A 13,386-nucleotide genomic window follows, 5' to 3' on the forward strand; every position below is an offset into this window, starting at 1 on the left:
AACTCTCAAATTCTATTCTGAATTTTTGTTGGGGGTGGGGAGCTAAGGTGGGGGTTTAATGACAATATTTTAAAAAGAAAGCATAAAGCCCTTTATTGTTGGCTCTTCAGGAGAATTTGGAGCATTCCTTCAGCTCTCCTTATCAGCTACAGTCTGATAGTGGTCTTTATGTCTAAATTAATTGAGAAGCAGGATTGCATTAATTTTTTTCCTCAGCTAAAATACTAAATTAATTTGCTTGGAGGTGTTCTTGCCTTTCAAGATTAGCTCAGAATACTCCCCCCCCCAACTATAAATCCCACCCATGTATGTGTGCGTGTGTATGTGTGTGTGTGTGTGGGGGGGGGGGGGGGAGAGAAGTTCCTTTTTGCTGCTGCCTTCATACTCGTCATAAAAGATTAGAAGCAACTGCTGTTTTTCACATTGGGCAAGGTAAGGAAGCACAGTTAGCAAGGGGGAATTTTCCAGAACTCATGAACTGTTCTTCTTTGACTGAAAATATATCAAATCTTGGAGCCCACTCAGTCAAGTTCACTGGCTTTGCCTTAGAATTTCTAGTTGGTGGTCAGTGGCTTTCTATGTTGTATCTATGTTCTTCCTGAACCAAAGATTCTGTTTTAAAGTGCAAATAATTTGGTTCAATTGTAGTCCAGAAATTGGTGATAAAGGTAAAGGCTCTCTTATCAGACCACAGCCATTTCATTCTAACCTTTCCACGTAAAAAAAAAAATCAACAAAAGGCTCATCAGAGCTTGGAAGAAGTTACTTTTCGGAACAGTTCCCAGAATGATTCATCTTCCCAAATGGAGTAGCTGTGTTAAGCTGGAGCACCAAAACCAACAAAAAGTCATGAGACGCCTTAAAGCTGAGCTTTTCAGACATTTCCAAACATTTTGTTTCTGGTGTGAGAGAATTGGCTGTCTGCAAGGATGTTCCCCAGGGGATGCCTGGATATGTTACCATCCTGTGGGAGGCTTCTCTCATGCCCCTGCATGGGAAGCTGGAACTGACAGCCAGGAGCCCCCCCCCCCCCCCAATGCTGGTGACAAACTTTTTAGACATGCATCATTTTGTGACACAGTAATTCAGTATTACTGGCAACTGCATGTTAAACCAACCCCTGTAAGAGATACAGGCACATACATAAATTATAAAAGTGAAATGAATGGGGACAAAACATATCCCATGAAGACCTTTCATTTATATTTTTGAAAAAATGACTATCATTGTGTCAGAGGTGAATTGGAGCCATTTCTGGTGTGAGAGAATTGGCCGTCTGCAAGGATGTTGCCCAGGGGACGCCCGGATGTGTTACCATCCTGTGGGAGGCTTCTCTCATGTCCCTGCATGAGAAGCTGGAACTAACAGCTCGCGGATTTGAACCTCCGTTCTTCAGGTCAGCAGTTCAGTCAGCACAGGGGTTGAATCCATTGCACCACCGCAGCTACACAATATATGGCTTATTGCTTATTTCACATCAATTCAGAGGTTTCTTGTTATAGTCATGCAACACACCTATATACCACAGCCAACACACAAACATGTCACAACACACAGTTTGTACAGCTCTGCCTTAAAGACTAGCAAGGTATATTTGGCAGACATTTTTGTGGACTCAAGCCCACTACTTCTGTGGCATTGCTGGAAATCACTGATTGCAAAGAAGTTTGAGCATAAACAACATACTCCAAACAAGACATGTCTACAAAACAATAATTTTTCTCTCTTTCTTAAAATTAAAGTTTCAGACTAGAAACCAAATTATCTTTAACTGTATAGGAAAGAAATAATTATATCTGTAACACAGTAGTGCATTTAAATTTTCAGAGGGCATTAATGGAAGGTAAAAATGGGAACACATGGAGAAATCAGAAAGTATACTTTGAGAAGTGGAGTTCAATCAAAATTAAAACTTTCTTTCCAGAGCAGGATTTTTTTAAAAAAATTAATGCTTTTATTGTAAGCAGGAATATTTTCCTCATGCCATTCTCTTTATACCCATCATAAAAGTCTGAAGAATACAATGTAAACAATTTGATAATCAATGGTTCCCAAATTTTGGACATCCGAGTTTTTTGACTTCACTCCCACCAGCCTTGGACACTTTGACGAATGATGCCGAATTTAGGGATCTGAAGTTCAAAACACTTGGAGGAACAGGATTTGGGAATGAACGATGATATATATTCAGTTACCTTGTATCTTTCCTTTTTAATAAGATGAGAGGGAGGGAGAAAGAAAAGGAAGGTGAAAGAGTGCACTCCTGTAACTCAAATTAGCTTATTTTTGATCTCTGCAAATTCTGAGTTACATTTCGGATGCTGGAATGTATTTTTGAACTAGAAGCTAGGCTGTTTGGCCTCCTCCTGATCCATTGCCTCTCTCCAAATCTCAAGAGGTTTAATTTTTAATTATTATCTTCACTGGAAAATGAAAAAGCCTGAAGTCAGTGGAGAATGGCATTATCTCAGCCCATTCCTGAAAATGGTCAAAATGGGAAGCCACCCTACAGATGTTTTCTGAATGGATGCATGACTGCCAAAATTACATCTGGAAGATCTTCCAATGAAACCACCCAGTATGTTTGTGAGGCCACAAAACAACTGGCTCTAATTGTTGTTAACTGGAATGATCTTTCCCTCTTGCTAAACCTTTCCAACTAAAAAATGAACACAGTCTTGTCTATCTTCTAGCAAAATTACATCAGTGAAAGAGAATAGAATCATAGAATCATAGAGTTGGAAGAGACCTCATGGTCCATCCAGTCCAACCCCCTGCCAAGAAGCTGGAAAATCACATTCAAAGCATCCCCAACAAATGACCATCCAGCCTCTGCTTAAAAGCCTCCAAAGAAGGAGCCTCCACCACACTCTGGGGCAGAGAGTTCCACTGCTGAACAGCTCTCACAGTCAGGAAGTTCTTCCTAGTGTTCAGATGGAATCTCCTTTCTTGTAGTTTGAAGCCATTGTTCTGCGTCCTAGTCTCCAGGGCAGCAAAAAAAAAAAAAAAAAAAAAAAAAGCTTGTCTTCTCCTCCCTATGATTTCCTCTCACATATTTATATATGGATATCAATAACATGATGCAATAACAGGGGAAATGGGACTGTCTCCACTAACTGTTTGTTAATGTATATAATTGTTAGCCTGCATTCTATGTGTATGTTGATTCTATGTGTATGTTGACTTATCTCTTTGATATGGGAGGAGTTACCTCTTTGATGTACTTTTCGACTTCAATGAGATAGATCTGTGTTCATGGATTTCAAAGTAGCAAGTCTCCTTACCAATTCATTGGAGGTGGATGTGTGTGCTCATGGACTTGAGTGAGTACAGATATACTTAAAGACATTTCAAGACTATGTGCCCGTATGGTGAATATGAACGTGCAAGTTTGTTAGTAAACCAGATACGTTGTTTTTCAAAGAAGACTACTTTGTTTTGTTTCTTGAGTGCATGTTTTAAGGGAGTCTATATCTTTAGGAGCACCCGGTGCTGCAGTGGGTTAAGCCGCTGAGCTGCTGAACTTGCTAACTGAAAGGTCGCGGGTTCAAATCCAGGGAGCGGCATGAGCCCCTGCCAACCTAGCAGTTCGAAAACAGACAAATGTGAGTAGATCAATAGGTACCACTCTGGCGGGAAGGTAACAGTGCTCCATACAGTTATGCTGGCCACATGACCTTGGAGGTATCTAAAGACAACATGGCTCTTCGGCTTAGAAATGGAGATGAGCACCAACCCTCAGAGTCAGACACAACTGGACTTAATGTCAAGGGAAAACCTTTACCTTTACCTATAGCTTTTTGGGCAACAGCAATTACAACTGCAAATTCTACTTCAAACAACCATCCTTTGCTAACCAGATATATTTTTGTAGCGGCCTGTCTTTATCCTTGGCTGTTTAAAGACATGGTTCTCAGTTTAACAGCTGGGCTACCTGTGAGCTATTACATTAATGTTTTATGAATATCACTTGTCTTAAGGTTTGGTTTCTAACAAGGTCACACCATTCTTGAGGGAGCGGATGAGCTCTCTCTATCAGCTCCAGCTCCTCATGCGGGGACATGAGAGAAGCCGCCCACAAGGATGACAAAACATAAAAAACAAACATCCGGGCATCCCCTTAGCAACGTCCTTGCAGACGGTCAATTCTCTCACACCAGAAGCGACTTGTAGTTTCTCAAGTCACTCCTGACATGACAAACAAACAAACAAAACAAACAAACAAAAACCATTCTTGACATGTGGTTTTTCAAGTGGCCTCTATGTTCATAGAAATTCACATTTTGCCAAATAGAAGTGGCATCATTTTTACTTTTTGCAATAAGGTTATGGTGCACTGGAATTTCCAATAGATTATGGACTTTCCAATAAAAAGCAATGAAGTGATGAGAATAATATGATGTAATACAAGTAGGGAAGGTGCTATACATGCATTGTGTATTTGTACATGTGTTGCCAGACCACTTATTGACTTATGCTGGCCCCATGAATCCTATACAGTTTTCTTAGGCAAGGCAATTGAAGATGGTTTGCCATTCCCTTGGTATCCCATGGCAGTCCCCCTTCCAAGTACTAACTAGGCCTGACCCTACTTGGATTTTGAGAACAGGCACCTTCAGGATTTTACTGTTTTCCAAAAGATTGTGTTTTGTTGCGAATGAAGTCTTCACTTGCTCTTTGAACAACACCAGCTCATTCCCAGTTGGCTACTTGTTTCTTGCTTTCATCAGACTACCGTACATCATTTGCTCACGAGTGCTGAGGCAGGGATTCCAGAAGCAGGCAAATTTACAGGCATTGCTGTTAAATATTCCAGGGCCTATACATCTGTTTGCCTTTCCAGCCATGGCATGTCTTCCTGTTCCCCAGCCCAGTAAACTAGAAGCAAATATGAGCTGCACATATTTTGTGGTAGGTTCCATGTTATGCTTGGACTGGCCTTGTGGCAATCCTGCCAAAAAAGGTCATTACCATGAAGTTAGGAGAACAACTTCTAATCTCCTGCCTTTTATTCATGAATTCATGAGCTGATTCTTTGGGAACCTGGACACCACATTTCTATCTATCTATCTATCTATCTATCTATCTATCTATCTATCTATCTATCTATCTATCTATGAGGTCATCAGTTGATCATGTATCTGGTGAGGACTCCAGATTTCAGGGCGACTTACAATAATACTTCTTAAGATTGTCAAGTGTTTATTTTTGTCCCTATATTACCTATTGTACACGTTAGCTAATTTTTAAAAAAGAAACTGTCAATATTGGACCTGTAAAATAATAAAATTGTAACACACACATAGTGAATTGATAAGGCATAGGTGGGAAAGTGTGATCTTCTAGTGGTCCCCTACTCCCCCCTCAAAGGACATTGTACCTCTAGAACTGCCATTTCTGAGTCAAGAAACCCAAATAAATGAATATTTACAAGCCTGACATCCCAATTTTCCCTGGCATTTTCTACTTTTATGTTTCTAAGTAAAGGTTTTCCCCTGACATTAAGTCCAGTCGTGTCCGACTCTGGGAGTTGGTGTCCATCTCCATTTGTAAGCCGAAGAGCCAGTGTTGTTCATAGACACCTCTAAGATGATGTGGCCAGCATGACTGCATGGAGAGTCGTTACTTTCCTGCAGGATTAGTACCTATTGATCTACTCACTTTTGCATGCTTTCGATCTGCTAGCTTGGCAGAAGCTGGTGCTAACAGCGGGAGCTCACACCGCTCCCCGGATTCAAACCGGCGACCTGCAAGTTCAACAACTCAGTGGTTTAACCCACTGCACCACTGGGGGCTCCTACTCAGTGGCTTAAATGAGAATGAAAGTAATGATGGCAGCTCCCAAACCAGCAGAGAAATTGCCTTCCCTCCATGCCAGGGTGGGGTCTGGAAAAAGGGACTACTTTAGACTAGGTGATTGTGGAAGACTGAGGGTCTGCACTAGTCCTCCAGGAACCTTGGACAGTTCTATCTTCTCCCCTGATTTTCCACATCTTTTCAGGGAATGTTGTAAATCTCGAGATACCCGGCCAGTACATACCATGCTCACACCCCAATTCGACCACTGCTGGGCTAAGGCAAGCACAATGTGCATTAGCTAGGCAGCCTGAGCTTTGCAGCATTCCCTTTGCCTTTGGCAGCCAAGTACCTTTGGATTTTCCCTCCCAATACATGCCTTTTTACAGGGTGTGTGTGTGTGTGTGTGTGGGGTGGTTGTATAAGTCAATCCAAATGACTCAGAACTCTCTCTCCATTTCTTTTCCCTCATCAAACTTCTGACTGATGGAGCAAGGGATCCTTAAGAAAAACTCAGCAGGGCCAGATGTGTAACTAGCCCCCATTCCTCAAAGGCAGAAGGGATGTAGCAAGTTTTGTGTTTTTAAAGGTTTTTTTCAGATTTTGGATTTCCAGAAACGAGAAACTCAAAGAGCAATTGGCTTCCTAGAAGAAACTGAATGAGCAGGAACTAAGCGCAGTGCTTTGTTCAAGAAAGCTTGTTTTCTGCTGCCCTGGAGACTAGGACATTGAATAATGGCTTCAAACTACAGGAAGGGAGATTCCACCTGAACATTAGGAAGGACTTCCCAACTGTGAGAGCTATTCAGCAGTTGAACTCTCTACCCTGGAGTGTGGTGGAGGCTCCTTCTTTGTAGGCTTTTAAACAGAGGTTCGATGGCCATCTGTTGGGGGGTGCTTTCAATTTGGGTTTTTTTCTGCTTCTTGGCAGGAGATTGGACTGGATGGCCCACAAGGACTCTTCCAACTCTATGATTCTAATCTACCAATCTGTACCTAAAATTCTATTTGCTGTCATTGGGTGGGGAAAAAGTCAAGGGAATTGTACAGAATATTTCAGGGGGAGAGGGAAAATGAGGGCTGAAATTCTCCAACAAAAGAAATTTTGCAGTGAATTTCTTGACCTTCTTTGAAAAATTTCAGCCTCACAGGGTTATAGCCTGTGTTGGATGGGGTTACACTCCCCCTGAAGATGCAGGTTTGCAGCTTGGGAATTCTCCTGGACTCATAGCTGAGCCTGGAACCCCAGGTTATGGTGGTGGCCAGGGGAGCGTTCGTACAATTAAAACTTGTGCACCAGTTGCACCTATAACTTGGGAAGTTAGACTTGGCCACGGTAGTCCATACTCTGGTTACATCCCACATAGATTACTACAATGCGGGGTTGCCTTCAAAGATTGCTCAGAAGCTTCCAGATTGCTCACTGTAGTGGCGTAAAGGGAGTATACAACTCCCTTGTTATGCCAGCTGCACATCAAATGGTTGCCTGGCTGTAAAGCCGCCTTGAGTCGCGTCTGGATTGAAGAAAGGTGGGGTAGAAATGCCATAAATAAATAAATTAAATAATTAAATTTCAGTATCACTGATTGCAGTACTTGAAGCAATAAGCAGGCTGTAACAACCACTATACATTTAATTTGTTTTTTTTTTTATAGGATGCTTGGAATTTCAAACTAAAAGAGAAGACAATAATTTCTCATATATTTTTTTTCAAAATAAAGGTAAGGCTTTTTATTTACATGAATGCAATGTAGAATAAAGCCAAGTCCATATGGAAATTATACAGTTAGGTCTTGCTTGTTTACACAGGAACATTACAAATTATTACAGTTTGTGAAAGAATACATAAAAGCAGAGTATTTCGGGTGTTGCCCCTACTGGCTCACTTGTCCACGCCTCCCCAATTGCAACTTGAAACATATTCATGGCCTTCCCCGCAGACCCCGTACTACACATTTTTTCTCTTTATTAGACTAGACTATATGTGAACATGGAATGAATAAAAGAACAGCAAGGAATGTACAATAAAAAGAAGAGTGTACACTGTAAACAAGGTTTTTTTTTTTAAAAAAAAGACGAATAAAGAAGACTGTGGAATCAAAAGTGTTATACAGACGGCGTATCACTTCTAGCTAATGATTGGAGCCTCAATAAAGTTGACAGAAGGAAATATGTGGGAATATTGCATGTTCAGGGAGAAGTTGGTTTGTCTTTGAATGCAATTTCCCTGCTTCTGGGCAGGGGGTTGGACTGGATGGCCCATGAGGTCTCTCCCAACACTATGATTCTACTGCTATTAGTATGGCACTATTGCATATCTGAGAAGGACTACACTCAAGGAAGAAGAGGTCTCTGGACCTGGCACTGTTTTAAGTCCACATTACCAACTCGTTGAATATAATGTAGTAGACATGAAGAACAACAAGGCTCCTTCTACACTGCCATATAACCCAGATTATCCAAGCAAATAATCCACATTATCTGCTTTGAAGAGGATATGAGTCTACACTGCCATTTAATCCAGTTCAGTGCAAATCATCTGAGAATTGTATAATTTTGTCCAATTACGTGTAATTTAATTTATTGATGTCAGGTTTAATTTACTTGATGTTAGATCTTAATTTGATGTTAGGATTTAATGTTACTTTTCTATGTGGAGGCTTTCTGGGATTTTTTGTTAGTATCGTGTGTTTTATGTAGGCATTGAATGTTTGCCATTGTTATGCTGGAATCCACCCCGAGTCCCCTCAGGGAGATAGGGCGGAATACGAATAAAGTTTATTATTATTATCTGAAACACAACAAGATGGGTCCACAGCAGACAAGATCACTCTGCTGGCTGTTGTATTGGATCACACGTCTGACATTTCCCAAATGTCTACGACTGTGTGATGTATCGGCGAATAATGTGTGCAGATCCCTTTGCAGTTTGATCTTTAAATCCTCATATTGTGTCAGGTTTTTCAGTTGTTTCTCTTCAATCCTGCTGTCACCTGGGATTGCAACATCGACAATCCTTATTATTATTATTATTATTATTATTATTATTATTATTATCTGGATTTTGCATGGCAGAGTAGATCTGGCCTAAGTCTTCCTTTCTTTAACAGCCATATTGTACTTTTTTTCCTGGAGGAAAGTTACCTCCCAATTTAAATTGCCAATGAGTAAAATGCTCTATGGTGCATCTAAGAAATGCTGTATGGGTTGTGTGCAGGGCAGAGAAGAACCACACGTAACTCAAGATGCAACACACTATTTTGTCAACCCTTGGTTTGTTTTTAATTATTTAGGATAACAACCATTCCTCTCTTGGTAAACAGAGTTTTCCTTGTTCTGATAATAAAGTGGCTGCAGTAACTGGAGACTTTGCTTCTGCATCTGCTGTTTAAAACTGTTGGCTGTGAACCGAAAACAAACTATAGATTATTACTTAAAGTTTTTGCATCCATTAAAAAGTGTGTGGTCCAGCCGAAGACAATGACCAGGGTTATTTTAATTCACAGCCCATACTTCACATTTGTTTCACACTCATTAAAAAAATCCTTTTAGGTACATTAGCCATTGGCCTTGACTCCAATAGATTTATTAGCAATTTCTTGACAAGTTGTTATTGACTTCCTCGGGAAGCTCCCTACAGCAAGACCCGAAGCCCTGTCAAGGAACAGAAAACGTCAACGGATTTCTCAGCAGAACTTGACTCAGACCCGGCTCCGTGGTTTCTAATTTGTGACAAGACAGTTGTTAAAGAAATGGCATCTTTTGTACAACAAATCTAAGCAGCACATCATATTGATCCAAAGGAAGAAATCATATCTGTTTTTTTAACAAGGGAATGAATGCAGACATCGACTTCTTCCCAGAATGTTCCAGCAAACCTGCCTGGCGGTCAATGCAGACGGCTGCCAAAACCCTCTCCCTTCCTTGCCTTCTCCCCACTCCTACGTTATTATTTTTTTGATCAACATGGAATTGTTAATCCAGACTGTCAAGCAGAAATCTTTAGCTTATTCTGCTCCAGTACCCTGTCGAGTTGATAACCTTTTCCTGCGACATTTTCAAAGGTGACTTCTGCCGCTCTATGCATTTCAGCAACTGGATGTTGAACACGTTTCCACAAAGGCCATTTTTCATGCGGCTGATAATACGGCTGGGATATGCCTTTGCATTTGCCATTGGCCCGACTCATGAAGATGATGAGTTAAGGAATTCAATACTATTACAGATGCATGTCTGATAATGCCTCTAGAGGACAGGAAGGCTGTCAGGCCTCGACCTGGGTGTGTTCTGTAGGGTTAACCTAGATTCAGATTAAAGTCTTCCAGGGCTGACAAAAGTTTGACCCACCAGTTCTAATGTCACACATTATATAGTTCTGCAACAAACCTCATGTGTAATTTCTGCTGAGCTGATACTTAACACACGTAGCTCAGTTCACACCACCCAGTCACTCTGGGGAGGACTTGAATTGGACACTGAGTGACCTCAATTTCAAGACAGGTCAAAATGACACAACCCCCATAGCCTTTGCAAGTAAAACAAATCATGTCAATCAACAGCCACTCTTTCTTAACACTCTTCACTTTGCTGTATCAAGCAAATAACTGAGGTTGGAGAGGAAAAGTCATTTTGAAGAAGCTGAGAAAGAGCATAAGAGAGCAAGAAAGAGAGAGCGCACACTATGGTATGCATGCAATTATATTTGCTTTCTTGCATTGGTAATTTTTTTTCAGAGTATAATATCCATAGTATGGAGATATGAATCAATATTACTCTACTTGCCACAAGTCTCTGTAAGAACACCGGGCAAGCTCTTACATCCCAAGCAAAATCCAGAGAAGTTCTTGAGGGCCTTATTTCAGTATTTCAGTATTTTATGTGTATTTTGTTTCATAATCTTCAACTATGCCAGTCATATTTGGCATGATGCTTTTAAACATACAGGGCATTTCACATGTCCTGTCATTGTTTTTACAACAACTCTTTATTTTTCGTTGTCTGGAATCCTGCTGGTGAGTTCCAGCTAGACTGGATCACTTGTTCAATGCTGAGCCAACATGCAGGAAATGCAATGGCTTGAATAGCTTTGTTCCAATTGGGATTAACAATAAGTTAAATATCTCCACCCCTTAATTTTTTTACCTTAACAAGTCTGGGAAGTTTATCACACAACAGTGTTATACTGCAATTGCACTGTGCAAATGCCATCTTTGTCTGGAATGTATTGCACAAGTCACCAAAAGAATTGCTGTACGTTTCTTCTCTGTTCTCCAGCAATGTTTTTAACATTTTTAATTTTGTTTCTTAAAGGAAGCAGAGTAGTGCAACAGCACAATTCCAGTTTAATCCTACAAAAGCTTACTGCTGAGAAAAAATAGGGGTTCGGGAAAAGTTTAAGGAGTAAATATACCAATGTTTAAAGAACAATATACCAAAGCAGAACCAAGCAAGTGTTGTTTCATGCAACAAAGCATAAAAACACAGACTTGGTGTCCAGTTGCAGCAGTATGTCTATAGTAAACAATACAATAAATACAATATGAGCTGGGAATGCATGCTCTAGTTTATTTTATTGTAGCCACACATGTCTGCCTACAATAGGAAAGGTAAACAGCAGCTACCTGCAGAATCTCTTGCATGGATAGCAAAACAAAGGGAAAAGTTGAAAGAAAATAAGCCTGCCTGAGTAGCAACCTACAGTATGGTTAAAACATAATTCTGTATGCTTGATCACCAATATGGAAATTGTAAGTGAAGATTGGTGGGGGAAAAACTTTTCTGGTTGCATTTTGGAAGAAGCTTTTAGGTAATCTTTAGAAAATTCAAAATAATGTGTTTTCTTATCATATGTTGTTGCTGAGTAGGTTTTCCCAAAGTGCTATAAAAGATAAAATGTCGCTTCATTGAAAGATTGCTCAGCCAGAATGCTGGATATCTGAACTACTAAATAAACTGTTGTCTTCATTTCACTAATGCCCCTATTCTTGAATTCCAGCAAGAAATAGGGTCAATTTCCACAATACTACTTGTATTTGTCATTATAGGAAGGCAGTCCGAAGGATGAACAGTTAACCATGGTTCTATTTAAAGTGAACTAATTTAAAGTGCAAACAAATTCAAAATCCACTAAACAACAATACTGTTGTTGGGACACCTCAAAAATACAAAATACATTATGCAAGCTTTCAAACCTCCACTGGCTTCTTCATCAAGCAAAAGATGTTTTAAAACCATATGGGAGAATAAAAGTGATGACGCTAGAGTCATAGATCAACATTTGGTATCAGATCTACATTTGGAGAGAGGGATACTAATAGATTTGCCATGTGACCTGTGCATGCTTACTCAGAAGTAAATCTCACAGAGTTCTAACCTAATTCCCTGTAAATGCAACTGGACTGACAACCTCAATTTGTTTTACTTCATTTGTAACATTAGTTAGGATTTTTCTTTTTGTTCCTTTTTAAAAATATTATATTTTCATCTAAACACACCTACACCACACATTTGGCCCCTTGACTTCCAGAGTTGTTGGCAAACTGCTACCCAATTCTCCTTTCTGCACTATTGCCTTCCTTCCATTTGCAAAGTTAACTTGAGGGTAGATGGAGGTATTTCCCTCTTCTTCCAGTTATGGTCCAAGGAAATCTCCATTAAATGCTGATGTAACAGAAATCTTTGTGTCTTGAAGGTGACAGGAGAGCAATGGTGGCAGACAACTGCCAGGATTCATTTCAAGCCATCTAGAAAGATGAGGCTGGGAAGGGATTCAGATGGCTGATTTCCTTTGGCTTGATTAGCATAAATATTCACATGTGAACATCTTTTTGGATGCATTTAAACCAATACAGTTTCCAGAGGGTGGTCAGTGAAAGGGAAAAAGCATAGCAGCAGCATTTTAATATATCCTGTGCAGTACATGTGATGTTGGAACAAAGTGGCTGAAGGTTTGTAGCAGTATTTATCTTAAGTTTTTTGGACATGTGGCATGGCTACTAAAATCAATAGAACTTGTCTGAAGAAAAACACTACAGGCTCTACTCATCTCTTGCTTTCCTGAGAGTCATGCATGATACTGAGGTATAGTCTATGGCACGTCCACTTCATGTTGAAAGTTTGCCAAGGAACACAGCAAGGATTTGGCTGTTGTGTGTTTTCCGGGCTGTATGGCCATGTTCCAGAAGCATTATCTTGCTTCAGGAATACTTCTGGAACATGGCCATACAGCCTGGAAAACAAACAACAACCCAGTGGTTCTGGCCATGAAAGCCTTCGGCAATACATACAGCAAGGATTCTCTATTTCTTCTGATTTCAAAAACACATCTGGAAACTAAAATGAGGATTCCTAAAGTGAACAAGAATGGTGTTGCGAGCTCTCCTTGGAGCAGTGAACAAGGGCTGATTGCAACACTAGCCATGTAGGCCAACCTTTTTTTTTTTTTCCTGGGAGGCCTTCTATATTGTTAATTGCTTCATAGCAGGCAGGAATATATCACATGGAGACCCACCACCTTGCATTACTACAACCATACAAAGGGAAAAGCTTCAGTTGAGGGAACTTCTCCTTGTCATAAAGCCCTGTTGGAAG

The sequence above is a fragment of the Anolis sagrei genome, chromosome 3, assembly GCF_037176765.1.
Source record: "Anolis sagrei isolate rAnoSag1 chromosome 3, rAnoSag1.mat, whole genome shotgun sequence".
NCBI lineage: Eukaryota > Metazoa > Chordata > Lepidosauria > Squamata > Dactyloidae > Anolis > Anolis sagrei.